The following is a 17,787-nucleotide window of genomic DNA, read 5'->3' as shown; positions in this document are numbered from 1 at the left end:
GCCGGCTTTTTCTGCACGTCTGTATTCAGCGTGTTGCTTTGGAACCTGTGAGAGACCTACTGGTTGAGAGTTTTATCGTTATCCTGTGACCAGTTGTCAAAGAGAACCATGGTCTGAAGCTCATGTTGATTTTAGACGTATTCTCGGAAGCCCTTTCTGGAAGGAGATAAAAGGCAGGAAGAGTACCAGCAGCTGGATTCAGTCTTGATATGGATGCTTTGGAAAATGATAAGTGGTTCTGTGGGACCATCCAGGGGATGAGATTACAGCCTCCCGCACAAGGGAGAACAGCTAACAGTCTGTGAAAGGCATGCCAGATGTCTTCAGGTCTCCTCCAAACAGTCCTGGCGGAGAGATGAGTGTTTTCTGTCCACTCCATTTCTTCTCTAAGATGGAGGTTGTAAAATCTCTAGTCTGTCAGTGGTTCATACAGTTCAGTTTCTAAGTGAGTCTCAGTCTTAGCCTCGGATTTAAGGTGGTTGTCTCGTGGAGACGGAATAGCTTTTATAACAGCTAGTTAACGACCTTCCGTAAAGGCTGTAACAACAACTGGTTAAGTTCAAGTCTCTGGAGGAAATGGTCTCATCTTGCAAACCATCGATGAAGAAGGGCGTCTGACCAAAGCCAAGGGATATGGACTGTGGTGGTGTGGTTGCATGCTGCTGTTCTATCCAAGTGTAAAGGAATGCAGGGCGCACACGCCATGGAAAAGGATATTTTATAGGACACTACTTGTGTGACTCTGTGAGTCAGGTGAGTGGGTGATTCTGGGCATTCAGCAAGAAGTGAGAATCCATATTGAGTAGAACAGGAACAAGCCCAAGAATACACCGGGCTAGGGGAAGATTTAAGATTCTAGAACGAGGAGATTGGGTGGTTAGATGGTGGTGGGTCCAACAGCTATGGAGAGAAGGCATTTAATTTGAAAGGACTAGACTTGGCACCCAATAGGAAAAGAATTTCTTTCTACTCCAGACTTGAGACTTGCTCGGTCTGGGTCTGGTGGAGATGGACTGACCCCAGGGGATTGCTAGCCAGAGGAGTTTGGAAGGGTCCCTTCTGTTAGGCCTAGCCTAATAATTGAGTACTGTGAGGTTATTGTGCTTAAAACATCCAGACAGTTAGGTTTTTTATTCCAAGATGCATGTTGGTGAGGTTTTTGGTGTATTCAGACAAATTCTCAGTCTGACTTACTGTGGAGCACCAACTAGGTGTTTCTTACTAGCAGACAAGAGAACAGAAGATGTCTTCGTAGACTTCGTTTCCTGTGTATTTAATTAAGATGGGGTGACAATCCAAGTGTGAAGCCTTCCCTAGGGACCGGCAGGAAGGTGCTGTGTTTGACACAGCATTCTGCCTATAGATAAATTGACTAATTGGCATCCTCACAACATTGCTGGTTTGGCTCACTTCATAACAGTGGGGCAGGGGCTAGAACTGAAGTTCACACGTCCGTTGGGGATGGGAAGTCAGTGCGAGAGGCAGAATGGGGTGTCTGGAGCTAAGCGTTAATAGGTGTGTGGCCTGAAGGATAGCTGTGGTCTTGCAGTGGTGCAGCTCTGGTGCATGGGCCTCAGGAACTCCATCTGGTTTGCTTTAGCACTGGTTTATGTCTTCGTCTCCAGTGTCTGCATTGCATTGGCTTTTAAGAAACCCAGGCAGCTTTGTAGTTTCAGTGGGAGAAGGCCTTGTTTTTGAGAGAAGGCCATACCTCAGCTAATAGTCAAAATCAATGTGTTTAGTCACATGCTAAACACAAGGGTATTTGCATAAGTGTGATACTTGATATTAAATGCTTTGGATTGGTGACACACACAAAGGGATTGCTGGGCTGGGAAGGTCAGTAGGGAGCTGCCTGAACACGCATGAGGATCTGAGTTCAGTGCCCAAAGCCTGTATGAAAAGTTGGGTGTGGTGGTAGTGGTCCATACATAATCCCAGCCCTAGAGAGGTGGAGACCCGTAGACCCATGGACTTAGCTGATCAGCCTGCTTACTTGGTAAGCCCCAGACTGATGAAAGGCTGTTTGAAAACACGGGGGAAGGACATTTGAGGCTGACCTCTGACATGCACACCCATTAAGAAATAAATCAGGTCAGGCTTTGCTTTTGCACCATCTGATCTACTGTCGATGGTGGTCGAGAGCTCTGATGAGCTTCAGATTGGTGCAGAGCCCTGATGTGTTCAGATCCTGGGCTTGACATGGGCCGGATGTTCAACCTTGGAAAAGGTTCGCCGATATCTTGAAAGGATCCACATCTGTCCCATGCCAACAGGAAGATGCCTTAGGGTGCTCGAGGCCGAAAGTAGACAGTGGTTGTAAAGGGTTCAGAAGCCCTGGTTGTATATGACTCAAAAGCCACAGAACCAGCAACATGTCTGTGAACTCAGTGCTTTCCTGGAGTCTGAGGAGTGGGACTTGGTTGGAAGTTCATTGCTGGAGGTAAGGGTTGAAGTGTTCTCTGTATGGAAAGGTCAGCCAGACTGGATGGCTCTACCCTGAGAAACAGGCCAGAACGAGAACAAAAACAGACAAGTAGTTAATATTTCCCATTTTCTTTGATATTAGAAGATTAAAATAGACCTATCCAGAAAGACAGTAACTCAACTCATCCGTCCTTGTAGTAGACACTTGTTGAGCAGTCATACCTGGCTAGGTCTGGTTCACTTCAGGAGCCATGCTGGTGGTTGACTGTCACATTTGCCTGGTTTACCAAATTTGGAAGATTTCAGGAAAAATGTATAAAACCAATAAATAATAATTTGACAAATTAGAAAGTAGTGGCAGAAATGGCTCAGTGGCCAAGTGTACTTTCCACAGAGGAAGCATTATGGGTTTCCTCTTCCATATCTCAAGTACGTTCCTGTGTACTGATCCTAGCCTAGAGCCATAGATGGAAAGGGGATTCTGGGAATTACAGGTTTTTTTTTTTTTTTTTTTTTTTAAAAAAAAAAAAAACTAAGCCAGCCCCAGCATACCCCCCCCCAGTTTTGCAGTGAAATACATTTTTTTAAAAAAATTTATTGTTGTTTTAGAAACTGGGAAATACATGCAGCATTATTTCTGTTTAAAACTATCTGAAAAGTTTGTTGGTGTATCAAATAAATTGGCAAATATTTAACTTGATTATATAATTTTTTCTCAATAACCATATCTTTTTCTGAAATGACATAATAGCTTAAAAAATGTGACTGATTTGATCATATCCTTGTCTCCTGAAAGCATCCTTGTAATTTGACAGTTTGAATCTCATGCATATCTGAAATTACCCTGTATACTGCCATCTAGTGGTAGATAGTTTGCTTGTGTTTGGACAATAGTTCATATTTTACTTTTGATAAATCATTAATTTCACTTCTAATCATGCTTATTTATTAGCTGCATTTAAAGGGACAGTCGAAAAGGTCAGATATTACAGATCGAAAAAGAACTAGAGAAGGAAAAAATAACTGGAAAAGATTCTTGTCTCTAGCTTTTCTTGTACAACAGTCCATGCACACATAGCTGGTTCCCCATTGTCTGTTTGCCTGACAACAATTTGAACATAGGCATGAAATATTTTGTTTATGAAAGTCATATGCTTGTTTCAGAAGTATGATGTGAGGGATATGCCTCAGCTATGAAAGCAGGCCACGCAAAACTTTGTTTCATAACTGCTGTCTGCAAAGTGGTATTCTGTCCATTTTGTATGTACTAGTTTCTTAACTATTCACAAACTTTGATTTCTCATGCTAGAATTTACCTTTGCTGCACACCCCACCCACCCTGGTGCATATCCCTCCACCCTCTTGATGGTGATAATTACATTTTCATAGTGCTCAGCACTTACACTGTGATGACCTGGAGCACGCTATCCACAGCAGAGTCCGCAGTTAGCTTTTCTCTCTGTCATAGCCTTCTGTTCTGTTTTCAGTTAACGATTGTGTTTGGGCATCGTGTATCTAGATATACTCAACACTTCTCTCGTTCCTGGACTCTTCCCCAGACTTAACTACTCATGTCTAAAATGGTACTTGTGGTCCTGTGAAACAGACCCTTGCTGTTTTGTGTTCACCAAGTCCCTTGGGGATAGCAGTTGCTAGCTAGCACGTGGCCTCCTCTCTGGCCCAATAGTCTTTCCCCTAGTAGCTGTGGTATCTTTGTTGCCTCCCAGAAAGGTTGTGGGCCTTAGGGTCAGGCTGGAAGTGGCTAAGGCTCTGATCAAGAGCTCAGTCAAGCATGAGTGCTCTGGGAGGCAGAGGCAGTCACGGTTGATAGTGACCTGTCATAGAGAAATAGAGTGGTGAATATTCTAGGATTGCAATAAAAAAGAAATCCTATGCAATGCAGGAACAAACTAATTAAAATCTTGTTGGATGCAAACAAAAACCAGAAAGATTGCTTGACATGAGTTAGGTGGCTTCCTGGGGAAGCAGCGTCCTGGGTCTGGCCAGGAAATGACACCCACGATGGTAAGTCTTCCTTGTCTGTCTCTCAGCTTGGTTTGATCCAAAAATACTGAACTGTTCCTCTGAGGATCAGCATTACCTGTATAGAAGAACAGGAGAGAAAGGAGTCTGCTTACGCTATTTTAGTAGAAGCATTGACTGTAGGGCTATTACTAAGGACATAGAGGCTGTCATTCTCCATAGCGAGCACTAGGAGGCCACAGAGGACGACTCTGGAAGCAGGGTTCTCCTTGAGAAGAACAGCAAATCCTAGGGAAAACAGCTCTGTGCTAACAGAGCAGATCGGCTAGTTTAAAGAGGTCAGTGTTTCATAATGCCATGAAGAATGGTCTGAACATTCTTCTGAACACTATTCTCTGTTCTTTCAGGATGTTGTTTGTAAATAAGTTGAACTGAGTAGTCTGGTTAGGAGAAACCCTGCTTAGAATTGTACCCTAGTGCTTCTTTGTTGAATCTCTGGATACAGGTCTGGTTTTTATGCGCAGATGTTGGATTACCAAACTATCTTTATTCCTGAAGTCCATTGTGTTAATGGAAAGACAATTATTTTTATAAAAAGCAGTTTGAGCCACAGGCATTCTAAGGAGAATCATCTGGTTAACTATTAAGCATTATTTCAAACTCAAGCTTGACCATCCTCCATTAAATCATTACCTACCTCAACAGATGCTTGTTGAATGTCTTTGACCTCCGGACCCTGCTAGCTAGATGTTGGATGCCAAGCCACATGCTTTCTATGTAGACATGCCTTTTCTCAGTTCCCCATCTCCTCTATTGATAGTAAGCATAGCTTACCCCCTAAAGTTTTAACTTCCTGTCTTTAAAGGTAAATCGGCATGCAATGTCATAATTCTCTTTATTTTAGAGTTGGTTCGTATTCACTGCCTGCCTCATCTTTGTCTCCCTGACCCCCTGGTCTCTGTATGATGTAATCCATACTACATTTATCTCATGTACTTGTTAATTCTCTCTTAAGATTCTAAATGTGTGTGGTATTGCTTAAGGGCAGGTGCTTTATTTCCTGTGTTTCTTGGTAGAACCGCATGTGATAGGAAGCAGGAGACTATTTTCTTGACAGTAGCGTGTCCTTTGGGTGGCTTTCCTTGCAGCCTCAGCCCTGTCTTCTCCCATTCTCACTCTCCCTTCCTTCCCTTCCCTTATACCTTTCCTCCTCCTTTCTCCCCCATCTCCCCACTTTGCAGTGTGTCATGTTTCTGTCTGAAAGGGGCCCCGAAGGTAGCTCAGCTGATAAGGTGTTTGACAAGGCTTGAATTCAGTCCCCAGAACCAAAGCCAGGATGGTGGTTTAGGCTGGGAAGTGAGTCAGGCAGAGTCCTAGGCCTTGCTGGCAGTTAAGAGACCTTGTCTCTTGAAAGGTACATGTGCGAAAGGACACTGGAAGTTGTCCTCCGATGTCCACATGTATGGACCTGCTTACACACCAATATGCACATGTATGTACATATAACAGATACACAGAAAATTTTGAAATAATGAGTTTTCTGGGTGCTTTGGCATTTTATTTGTCCTTAATATTTTATTTATCATTGTTTTATATAAAATTATGATTTCTAGAAGACATATTACCTAAATTCCCTTCACGGTTTTGAAGGCTATTTTTGGCCCTTTTTCTTAGGAATTTTAGGCTGAGCTCCTTGAAAGATTCTGTAGAGATTTTAGTTAAAGTTGGTGAGCCCAAGTTCAAGGATAAGGGACATTGACTCTGTCACCCACAAAGAATAGATTCCTTCATTTGCTCAACTTGTGAGTTTTCTTTACAAAACTCTTGTCGGTTCTTTTGTTAAACTTATCCCTAGGAAGCTTAGGAAGTGTATAATTTCAGTTGACACATACCTTTAATCCCAACCATGGGAAGCAGAGGCAGGCAGATCTCTGTGAGTTCGAGGCCAGCCTGGTCTACAGAGCGAGTTCCAGGAAATCTAGGACTGTTAGACAGAGAAACCCTGACTTGGAAAACAAACAAACAAAAAGACTTCTATTGCATTATTAAATCATTATCTTTGATGCGTTTTCTAGCCCTTAAAGGAAATGCTTCATTAACAACTGTGAGTTTGTTGGCTTTTTAACAGTACTAAAACATGTCCTTTTGTTCTACCATGTCAAGTTTTATTTTTTTAAATATGAAGGTAGTTTAAGAATAATTGTTTTTTAAGGACATAATTAACCCCTGATAAATACTCTGTTCACTTCCCCAAACCTTAAGGAGAAAGTCAGCCCTGTTGTTGCCTAGCAATGCATGGTAACTGTCCCCTCTGTTTGGTGAACGTGCCTGTGGTATTAGGAGCTGCCGGTGAATTCTGAATTCTTGGTTGTGATGGCACCCATGAGTTCCCTAGGAGACCACACTCTGCAGAATGGGTGTCTGACTTCCATGGGAACTCTGAAAACTGGCTGGTATCACTAGAGGACACCTTGCTTTCTGTTTGGAACATGAGACTTCCAAACCAGCATGTCATGTGTCGTGTCCCCCCTCCCCCCAGATCTTCCTTTGCTTGGTTACTGTCTTGACCCCAGAGAGAAGAGCTCGTGGACAGACAGGTGGACTTCTCCCCCAGACAGAAAGAAGTACCCGAAACTGTATTCTGTTCCCCTAAGTCCTCTGCTGGCACGCTGTACTTTCCCCCAGGATGCATGAGCAGGTGGCTGTGTGTGTGGCCGTTGGTAATTGGGCAGCTCACAATGTGGTTTGAAATCCCACATGAGCTGTGTGTAGGGTGTCCAAACAAAACACAGAGAGGCAGTGTTCCCTGGAGTTGACTGACCTTTACAGTTCCCACACCCCCAAGGTCTGAGTTTTAACCATTAGTAGAAGAGTTACATTTCCACTAACAGTAGATAATAGAAATTTGAACATAAGATAGCAAATATACTATCTTTTAAAAAAATGTTCTCTCCCCTCCCCATGTATATCTTTCTATACTTTTCTTTTTTTTTATACTTTTCTTGAGACAAGGTTTTATTACATAGATTGGCTGGTTTGGAATTTACTATGTATACCAGGCTGGTCTTGAACTCATGAGAGATCTTCTAGCCTTTGCCTCCTGAATGCTGGGATTAAAGGTATGCACTCACAGACCTAGCATAATATATGTTAATTAATAATCTCAAAATGATTATTCTACCAAAAATTTGTCCTGTCTAGTAGGTAGGTTTTTACTATTAAGAGTAGGGCTACTAAAATTAAATCTGGTTTTAAAAAATGTTCCCTGGGCACAGTATAGCTCATTATAAAGTATGAGGCCCAAGATTCAATCCACAATCCAAGCCAGTCAGCCAGTCCTTTCTGAGTTAATTCAAGCCATACATGGCTCCCATATTTGATAAACATCAATTTAGGAAGTTGTATTACACACTGTGAGGGTTTTATTTATCTCATTAGGTTATCGGGGATCTTTGATTTGTACTGTATATATTACATTTTACAAAGAAGTTTGGAGAAGCTAGTCAGCATATCCCCCAGGGACAGTTCCAAAGACCCCAGTGTACTGTTTACACGATCATCTGCTAGAAAAGATATTTCTCAGATAAGTACCAGGACAAGTCATACTTATTCCAAGACTTATTTCCCAGCATCCCCAGGGATAACTTTGTAATCAGTTTTTCTTTTTAATGTGGTTGTGGGGTGTGTGTGTGTGTGTGTTCTCGTTATGTCAGGGAATGTAGAGCCAAAGTTACGGTACAACTGATGTAGTCCCCTGGTTTGTACGTGTGTGTGCTTTGTTCTGTTCTCTAGTCTCTGGGAACACCTGCCAGAAAACCCTTTAGCTGACTTCTCCAAAACACTTTAATGTTCAAAATAGTAATTAAAGAACGCTCAATGATGGAGTTGACAAAACCTTTCAGGCCTTTTCAGTGTTGCTAAGGAAATTCAGCTGGGAATATGTTTGTGTATTAGTCAAGCTGTGTGGACAGAGCTTGCATATGAAGGCTATGTGTCTTTTTGGAGGAAGGGTTCTTTTGGATAGCACAATTAAATTCTTAGTTGCTCTTTCTCAGTGAAAAGACACACTACCATGCTTTCCTCTTTTCCATTTTATTCTGGAACTTACAGGCCAGTATGATATTTGCACATTTCAGGCCAAAAAGTAAAATAAGTTTATAAAAAATCAGTTTTAAGCCTTCCATTAAAGAAAAGTTGGAGAATTAGGCGTTCTGCTGGGCAGAGTTGGTGAGCATACTTGACTTGGGGCTTTCTAGTCGCTAAAGTGAGAAAAAGAAAACACAGAATTGCATAGTTTGTGTGTGTTGACAACCAGAAGCACGTAAACATCTGCAGAAACCAAACATTTCCTGGAACTAAACCCAAGCAGAAATGTGTCACGTGGACCTTTGTTTAAAGAGTCTGGTGAAAAATATCTTCAACCACAGTTACATAATAGGTCCAAGAGCACAGTGCGTGTGAACTCGTTTCTCTAGGAGGTGACCAGGAGGCCCAGTGTGTGTCCCAGGCACAAGGCAGGTGAGCGGAAAGGAGCTCAGGTACCTGAGGCCAGGGCCTGTGCTGTTGTAAATTACAGGAGAGAACTTTAATGGGACCATCTGATTGACTTTCTGCGGGATGCCAGATGTGGTCAGTGCTGCTTTGCATAGCATTCTCCTGAGCCCAGCAGTGACTCCAACAAGAGGCCTTGTTTTGATGATTAATGTAAATGAAGCCCTGAAGAAAGCAGAGAATGTTTCTCAAGGAACCGTAAGGGCTGGCGTTTGCCCTCACAGAAGTCTAGTTCACTTCTGAGACAGGGTAACAATCCTGAGTCTTTCAAAGCTTTCCATTTTTCCCATTTAGGTTTTTTTTTTTTTTTTTTTTTTTTTTTTTCGAGACAGGGTTTCCCTGTAGTTTCTAGAGCCTGTCCTGGAACTAGCTCTTGTAGACCAGGCTGGCCTCGAGCTCAGAGATCAGCCTGCCTCTGCCTCCCGAGTGCTGGGATTACCATTTAGGTTTTTGAACACAGTATCTTAACCTTTCATAACTAATGTAATGGGGCAGAAACAGCTTTCACCCTTTGTGAGGGATGGCTGCAGCCAACTGCCCGTCTGAGAGGATATGATCCTAGAAGGGTAGTTTCTTTTAAGAACCATGTCCTCCCTTGAGTTGATTAGGTGTGATGGTTTGAATAAGAATGGCCCCCATCAGCTCATATATTTGAATATTAGTCATCCCAAAAAATGTGTTAGCCCTGAAAATGTGCCTGAGGCTAAATTGAGGAGTTTTGGATTAAGGGTGTTGGCAGAGGAGATTTCAAGACACGCTTAAGAGAGTGCCATGAGTCTCAGAGACTTTGAACTTTAGACTTTTGAACAGTGTTGAGACTATGGGGACTTTTGAAATTGGACTGAATGCATTTTTGCATTATGATATGCTACAACTTATGGGGACCAGGGAGTGGAACGTGACAGTTTTAATAAGAATGGCCCCTATAGCTCATTGAATGCTAGTCACCAGGGATGGCAATATTGGGAAGAATTGGGAGATGTGGCCTTGTTGGAGGATGTGTGTCAACTGAGGGTCGTAGGATTTGAGGTTCAAAAGCCCATGCTAAGACCATGTCTCCCTCTCTGCCTAGGATCGGGATGTAGCTCTGATGTACTTCTCCAGCATCATGCCTGCTGCCTTGCTTCCCACCAGGGGGATAATGAGCTACACTAATGAAATTGTAAGCAAGTGCCTGGGTCATGGTGTGTCTTCATAGCAGTAGAACAGTGACTAAGACACCAGGGTACTGTACTGGCTGGTTTTGTGTGTCAGCTTGACAGGAGCTGGAGTTATCAGAGAAAGGAGCCTCAGCTGAGGAAATGCCTTCTTGAGATTCAGCTGTAAGATCTTCTCATTTAGTGACCATTGGGGGAGGGTTCAGACCATGGTGGGTGGTGCCATCCCTGGGCTGGCAGTCCTGGGTTCTGTAAGAAGGTGGGCTGAGCAAGCCAGGAGAAGCAAGCCAGCAAGCAACTCCCCTCCATGGCCTCTGCATCAGCTCCTGTCTTTGGGATCCTGCCCTGTTTGAGTCCCTGTCCTGACTTCCTTCAGTGGCGAACAGCAGTGTTGAAATGTAAGAAACCCTTCCCCCCATCTTGCTTTTTTTGGTCAGGGTGTTTTGTTGCAGCAATAAAAATTAGCACAGTTACATTAACTAAAAAAAAAAAAATACCCTAGCCTGTCTTGTATTTCTCATATAGATGTTAATTACCAATTGCCCACAATGGTAAACATGAGCACTAATTTCTGCTACTTGGGGTCTGTATCATGCCTACACAGCAATGTGAGAGGATGTGCTAATGTGGTTTAGCAGGGCATCATGGGTAGCTCTCAAGTCTGGTGATGCATACACATGTCTATTATTTATCTATCTACCTAGATTCTTCCATGAGTCCGTTAAGAGCAAGCAGAGGCTTACAGTCTGTGGGTTGTAGAAGTGCAGTATTAGGAGATGGGCTTGCACACGAAGTTGTTGAGAACATTGAGCTATGGATTGAACGGGCTAGGCAGTTCCTACACCTGAAAGACTTGAAGAGCCTGTGAGAAGAGAACGGCCACAGTGAGACCTCTCCTCTTCCACCATCCAGGCTCATGGTGCACACAGCTGTGTTGTTTCCTATACAGCATGTAGCAGTCAGTGTAGCTCATGAAGGCTTTCAGAGAAGGGCTTTAGAGAGTGTCGTAAGCAAAATATGGAGGACTTAGAGATGTCTGCTAGGGAAACAGTGGCGGTCCATTACAGTGTACACCCAATCCACGATCTTCTCGGTGTTCGTGTGCTTAAAGACAACACTACAGTCATGATGTAACATAAATATTCAATCACTTTTATATTTTAAAAATAAGCAAAGGTTTTATTCCAGCTTATTGGTCAATGAGTACATCATTCTGTTTTTCTCTTCTCTCCTCTCTATTCTATTCCCCCTTGACCTCTCTTTCTCCCTCCATCTTGAGATGGGACTTTACACTGGTCCCAGGTTGGCCTAGATGTACTGGGTAGCTCAGGCTGGCCTCCAGATCATAGCAGTATTCCTACCTTGGCCTCCACTTTCTCTCCGTTACAGATACACACCCCCTTGCCAGCTTCGGTCCTTTGAATGTTTTCCCTTTGGACTGGGGAGGTTGATCAGTGGTGAGAGCGCCGACTGCTCTCACAGAGGACCTGGGTTCAATTAACAGCACCTTCCTGGAGGCTCACAACTATCTGTGACTCCAGTTCCAGGGGACCTGTTGTCTTCACAGAGATGTGAAAGTAGGCAAAACACCAATGCTCATAAAAATAAATTAATAAATGTTCCCCCTCCTTTTGAATGAAAAGTGTTTGGTTAGTTGTATGGTTAGCGACAGCAGATGTTTTATCCAGTGAGGGTCACGCTGGTAGAAAGTAACCAGGCTGTGCTACAGGATGTGCATATTTTACTGTGCCAGTCTAGGCTTGTGCTGGAAGGGATGTCTTAAAACAGAAAGGACATAATTAAGTACAAAAGATTGCTGTGTCTGTCACCCACCATTCCAGAGCCATGAATTAACTTTATTCTAAGCCCTCACTTTAAAAAACACAGAAGGAGAAGAATGAACAGAGCTGATTTCTTTCTGGTCCCCTGATAGTTCTGTCTTGGGTGTAATGCACTTTCTGTTCTCCCATAGGAAGACTCGAGCTAGCAGGAGTCTGCAGCGTCTCTGCCTTGCTGGTCCTCTCTGATCACTGGTTCACGAGAGCATTGAGCATAGCTCAGAGCCACTGGTAAGTAGATGCTGTCCCACCCTCCTGCCTGTTCATTGTCCAGCTTTTTAACAAATGTAGCCTCCTCTGCCTCCACATGCATGTGTACAAGCACACACACACACACACACACACACACATAGTGTAGAATCTTAGAATTTGAAGTTTTTAAAACATAGTACATTTCAGTTGAGTTCTTTAAATTTTGTCACTGGAAAATAGTGGTGATTTTATAATAAATAATTTAATAGTAAATAGGTGTAAATGAAGTGATTTCGAGAGAAGGTAACTCACTGATGGTAAAAGTCATGAACACATTTCCCTCATAACCTCAGACAGCATAGTGATGCTTAAGTGCAGGTGTTAACATGTTTGAAGCATCCTCCTTGGTGGTTTGTTTCTCCTTGGTTAAAATGCAAATGTGTAGGTGAGGCAGTTGCTCTAACACACGGAAGGTCAGCTGTGGCTCCGAGAGTCTTTCCATGCGGGGTGGGCTTTGGTTAACCTGAGATCTGTGGCAGTCCGGAGGACATGGTGCTCATAGTTGTATTTGAAAATAATGGTTCTGAGCCGGGCAGTGGTGGCGCACGCCTTTAATCCCAGCACTCAGGAGGCAGAGGCAGGCGGATCTCTGAGTTCGAGGCCAGCCTGGTCTACAAGAGCTAGTTCCAGGATAGGCTCTAGAAACTACAGGGAAACCCTGTCTCGAAAAACCAAAAAAAAAAAAAAGAAAAAAGAAAAAGAAAATAATGGTTCTGTTATGTTAATGTAGATGAGATTACAGAGTCTTTCTGGACTTGTTTCTTAATCACAGGGAGCAGGGGGAAGGACAGCCAGTTATCTCGATAGCAGTGACTTCTCAGAAACGACCCTGTTTCTTCTGTCCTGTTCTTGGAAGCTTTTTTGACAAGACTAGTAAACCACGAGGCTGCCTGAGAATCTTCTTTTGGACTCTTCAGTTAATAATGAAGAGTAGATGTTTAAGGTGGTTCTCATTTTACTGGGGTCGTTAATTTGGGTCAATCATAATGCCGTCTAGTATGATGGCCACTTGCCCACATGTGCTGCCTGAGCATTGAGATGGTAGTGCTGCTTGAGATGCGTTCTGCCTAAGTTCCAAGTGTTTAATATAAAACGAACATATCGTAGGGAATGGTGGTGCATGCCTTTAATCCCAGCACTCGAAAGGGGCAAGCATATCTCTTTGGGTTCTAGGACATCCTAGTCTACATAGTGAGTTCCAGTACAGTCAGGACTACATAAAGAGACCCTATCTGGAAAAAACTAAAAATAGAAATAAAACAAGACAACAATAAAAAAACCCACAATATTTAAATTTTTATGAATAATAAATGTTGAAATAACCTTTCTGATATATTGAATTAAATAAAAACATTTAAAATTTCACCCCCTTCTTAACACGTGAAAGGTAGATGTTTGTCTCTTCTCCCTTGCTTTTTTTATTTTTAAGGTAGAATTTTGCTGTATAGCCCCAGCTATTTTTCAGATCTTTTGCCTCAAGCTCCTGCGTGCTAGATTACAGGCGTGTGTTAGCATGCTTGGATTAGAAAATTTTAATTATTTGTACTGTGAATTATCTGCCCCTCCTTTTGTTCTTATTTGTGTAAGGCGGGGTTTTGTTGTTTATGCATGTATGTGTGTATGTATTTATTTGTCAGGGTATTCCTGACTGTCCTGGAACGCATGGCAGTCCTCTTATCTTGGCCTTCCAAGTTGTAGATTGTAGTCCTGTACCACCAGAGTCAGTTTTGAACTGTATCTTTTTTGACGAGCTTATCTCTGTCATCACGTATGGTCATTCTTAACCTTCCGTTCTTTAGTGTTCTCTACTCCCAGCTTTCTTGTCTGTACAGATAATTCATACAAATCTATATTGTTTGACTCCTATAATTCTTTGATTCGCCAAGTGTTTACTGAATACCTACCATGTGCCAGACAGTGTTCTGGGTGCTCATGGCACATTACCAACAGAACCCCATTTGTGGAACATTCGTGATACGGATATAGAACAGATGAATGAGTCAAATTTGTTTTATGCTGCAGCGTGAAGTTTGGAAGACTGCAAGGCAGGCAAGGGTTGGGGACTCCTTGCCATGTGGGGTGATTTCAGGAAGGCTTTCTTCACTGAGAAAGGGCTTCTGGGCAGACATTGGCGACAGAGGAGGAATGCTGTGGTTAGAAAGTGGCATGGGAGTGGTAGCAGAGATCTTAGGACGCAAGCACGACAGGTTTGCCTGGACAGGAGGGAGAGGCTGGAGACAGGAGTGGAGTGAGCGGAGAGTGCAGACGGACAGACGTCCATGCACGCAGTCAGTGCTACACTTAGTTTTGCTCCTGCTGAGATGAAAAGGAACTGGTGGATTTCAGGAAGAGAGGCACGCGGGCGCCTGCTCTCTGGGGCTGCTGTCCTTTGAATGCTCTGGGGTCAGGGCATTTACAGGGGAAAGCAGAGTATTCCAGGGTAGAGGTCACCAGCAGAAGTGAGGTGGTGCTGGCAGGGATGGGATAGTGACTGGACAGTGTGGTACTGTGGAAGTCAGAAAAGCTGCAGCAGAGGTGAGCAGGCTGCCTGGGCAGGGCAGCTTGGGCTAGAGCAGATGGAGCCTGAGGGCGAATGGTCACTGGATTGAGCTACAGTGGCAAGATCAACAAAATGGCAAGGACAATTGGGAAGATGCTAAACATCGAGTGTAGACCCCTTTGAGCTAAGAAGAGCCAGGGAAGTTGTTTTTTCACAGATGAGGGAAGTCAACACCTTTTCCAAGGCAGTTATTAGGTTTGTTTTCCTGAAATGGCTCTCCAGATTGTGACATTGAAGGCCAGCACCTGTGCGAGTAGGCAGGCAATGGGAACAGAGTAGTCTCTAAGGTGTCATAGGTGCACCCCTGGGGTGCAGGGGGCACAGAGTGAGAGGCTGGCACTGATGCCATTAAAGGTTGCTTTGCAATTAATATGAAATTTAGCTTCATTTCTCCTGGCTGAATGCCATTTACATTCTGACAATCAAAATTCTCAAGGAACAAATGTTAAAACTAGTTTTTGTCAACAAGAAGTGCCAAAAGGCTGGTGCATGCGGGATAATTCCCTTCCCTTTATTTTAAAGGAAGTTATCAAGACGTCTGAAGAAAGGCAGGCTGAGACATGTCCAAAGTCACAGAAAATAAAGCATCGTCTAAACATTAGATAATGCAGACTTAATTTAAGAGTGTGTAATGTCTCCATTTAAGTGTTCTAAGGGGTTATCTGCTGTACCTGTGACACCTTTGAGAAGGCGAAATGGAGACAGTCGAGTGCTCAAGGATAAGTTTAGTTGGAGGTTTGTCACTGCATCTGGAATAACTGGAGAAAGTGGAAACTGACAGAGTCTGGGCTGATGATAACTAATTCACGAGCATGTTAATGGGACCTCCAGAGATGCTGCCATTTGCCTTTCTCAGATGTGGTGCTTGGATTTAGAATGACCCCATAGGCTCATATATTTGAATGCTTAGTCACCAGGGAGTGGGACTCTGGAAGGATTAGAAGGATTAGGAGGTGTGGCCTTGGTGGAGGACTAGTGCCACTGGGGGAGGGCTTTGAGGTTTCAGAAGCCCGAGCCAAGCCCAGTGTCCCTCTCTTTCTCCTCCTCTCTGCCTGTGGGTCAGGATGTAGCTCTCAGCTCCTGCTCTAGTGACTGCCTATATGTTGCTGTGCTCCCTACCATGGTTGAAAAGACTAAACCTCTGAAACTGTAAGCAAGTCCCCAGTTAAAGGCTTTTTGTATGGTGTCTTCACAGCAGTAGAACAGTGTGACTAAGACATTGAGCTTTACTAACGACAACACAGTCAGTCCTGTTTGGGTCATCCTGGAGTTCTGTGGTCAGAGTTTTGACTGAAGTCCAAGCAATCAATCAGTTCATCCTCAGAAACCTCAGCATTTCAGAACATCTGCTATTTGGGTCCCAGAAGGTAATATTAGCTGGCATGGTGCATGGAGTCATTATCCCTGTGGAAGATGCTCAAGTTAGGATGATAAGTTTTATATTTCAGACTTGGAGAGCAAGCTATATTTCATCCCTGGGGTAGAACTAGAGATAACACTTTAACTGCCCATTGTCTGCACTGGATCAGGGATCAGATTCTGGAGTTCGGCCATTTTGCCTCTGAATACCCTCATATCTAAAATAGGAGATTGCACTTCAGTGTCTTTTGGGTAGAACCCTACATTTTCATTTTTTTGAAGAATATTTTGTATTCTTCAATGGTTTCATGCATTCATGCAATATATATATTGGTTGTATGCACCCCAACTCTCCCATCACTTTTCCTGATACCTCCCAACACATCCTTGTCCTACCTTCCTGTCATTTTAATGAAAAATCCATAATTTAAGAAAAAGTCCCCAGTGTAGCACAAATGGAAGAAAATGGTTTAGAAACAGCTGTTTGACTGAAATGCACCAAGCCAGTGTTTTCTTAGTCACATACCTTAACCCTTCCTCTCCCTCCAGGAGAATTCCCCAAAGAATGGAGATTTATAATATGCTCATTTTTCAGGCAGTCAAAAGGTTCCTAAGACAAAATTAATATTAAAGAGTAGCATGGTTAGATGGCTTAGTGGTTAAAAGCATAAGTTGCCTTTCTAGGTTTGATTCCCAGCACTAACAGGGCCGCTTACAGCCATCCATGTAACCCCAGTTCAGGGGGATATGATGACCTCTTTGGGCCTCCATGGCACCAGGCACAGGCATACATGCTGGCAAAACACTCATCCACATAAAATAAACAGTTTTAGTATGGCAGTGGGGGGTGTCTCACCCACCTCTGTAGAGAGGAGGGACATGCATGGTGACTTGGGAAGCCTGTAGGAAGGGATTAATTGTCCTTTGTGGATTCTCTTGTTTTAAGGAAGACACTCACAAAGTGGAAGAGGCTAGCATCACACTAAGGACCCCCCCCCCCACCTCAGCCTCCCAAATGCTGGCATTGTAGATAGGCATGCACCACTCTGTCCACCTTAGGAACTGCACTTTTGAAGCGTGGGATGACTGGACTTTTGACCAAGTTGAGGGGAAGTTCCCAAAGGCTAATGCTGGAACCTTGAGGTTAAAGGTGAGAAATAGAATCAAGAGATTCAGTAAGCAGGAGTAACCTGTCCTTAAGACTCAGAGACTAGGGAGGCATACTAGTTAGCCAGTCTTGCTTAGGATTAGTGTGAAGCCTTCCCTCAAATAATAAAGTAGAAAGACACCTAAACCAGATGGTGGTGCCAATGCATGCCTTTAATCCCAGCACCCCAGCAGAGACAGGTGGATCTCTGAGTTCAAAGCCAGTCTGGTCTAGAAAGCAAGTCCCAGGACTGCCAAGGCTGTTAAAGAATCCCTGTCTCAAACAAAACAAGAAAGAAAGACACCTAATAATGGGTCTTGACTTGTGACCTCCACATGTACACATGAAAATTTACACATATGTAAACAAGATTATTTGTTTTTATTTGGGGTAAATGCTGGAAAAGATTACCTTAGTCTTGTCTTAATTTAGGAAAAAACCTGTATAGGCCATTTTTCTTTTTAACTCTAGATACTGAATTATATTGAAGATACATAATAAGTAAATTGGAAA

At 43.3% G+C, this 17,787-nt stretch overlaps 1 protein-coding gene across 2 annotated transcripts in view; it reads left to right on the top strand.

The window, feature by feature from the left end:
- The window catches only part of LOC119807963, a 132,928-nt gene that overhangs the window by 24,192 nt on the left and 90,949 nt on the right, over positions 1–17,787 (top strand). For both annotated transcript variants that reach the window (XR_005284377.1, XR_005284378.1), the window contains one exon: positions 12,091–12,187. The gene's annotated coding sequence lies outside the window, so the exon portion shown is untranslated. The remainder of the gene's footprint in view (positions 1–12,090; positions 12,188–17,787) is intronic.

This window comes from Arvicola amphibius, chromosome 2 (assembly GCF_903992535.2).
Source record: "Arvicola amphibius chromosome 2, mArvAmp1.2, whole genome shotgun sequence".
Classification (NCBI taxonomy): Eukaryota; Metazoa; Chordata; class Mammalia; order Rodentia; family Cricetidae; genus Arvicola; species Arvicola amphibius.
The sequence above is the reverse complement of the archived record's forward strand: the minus strand, read 5'-3'. Positions and strand labels throughout refer to the sequence as shown.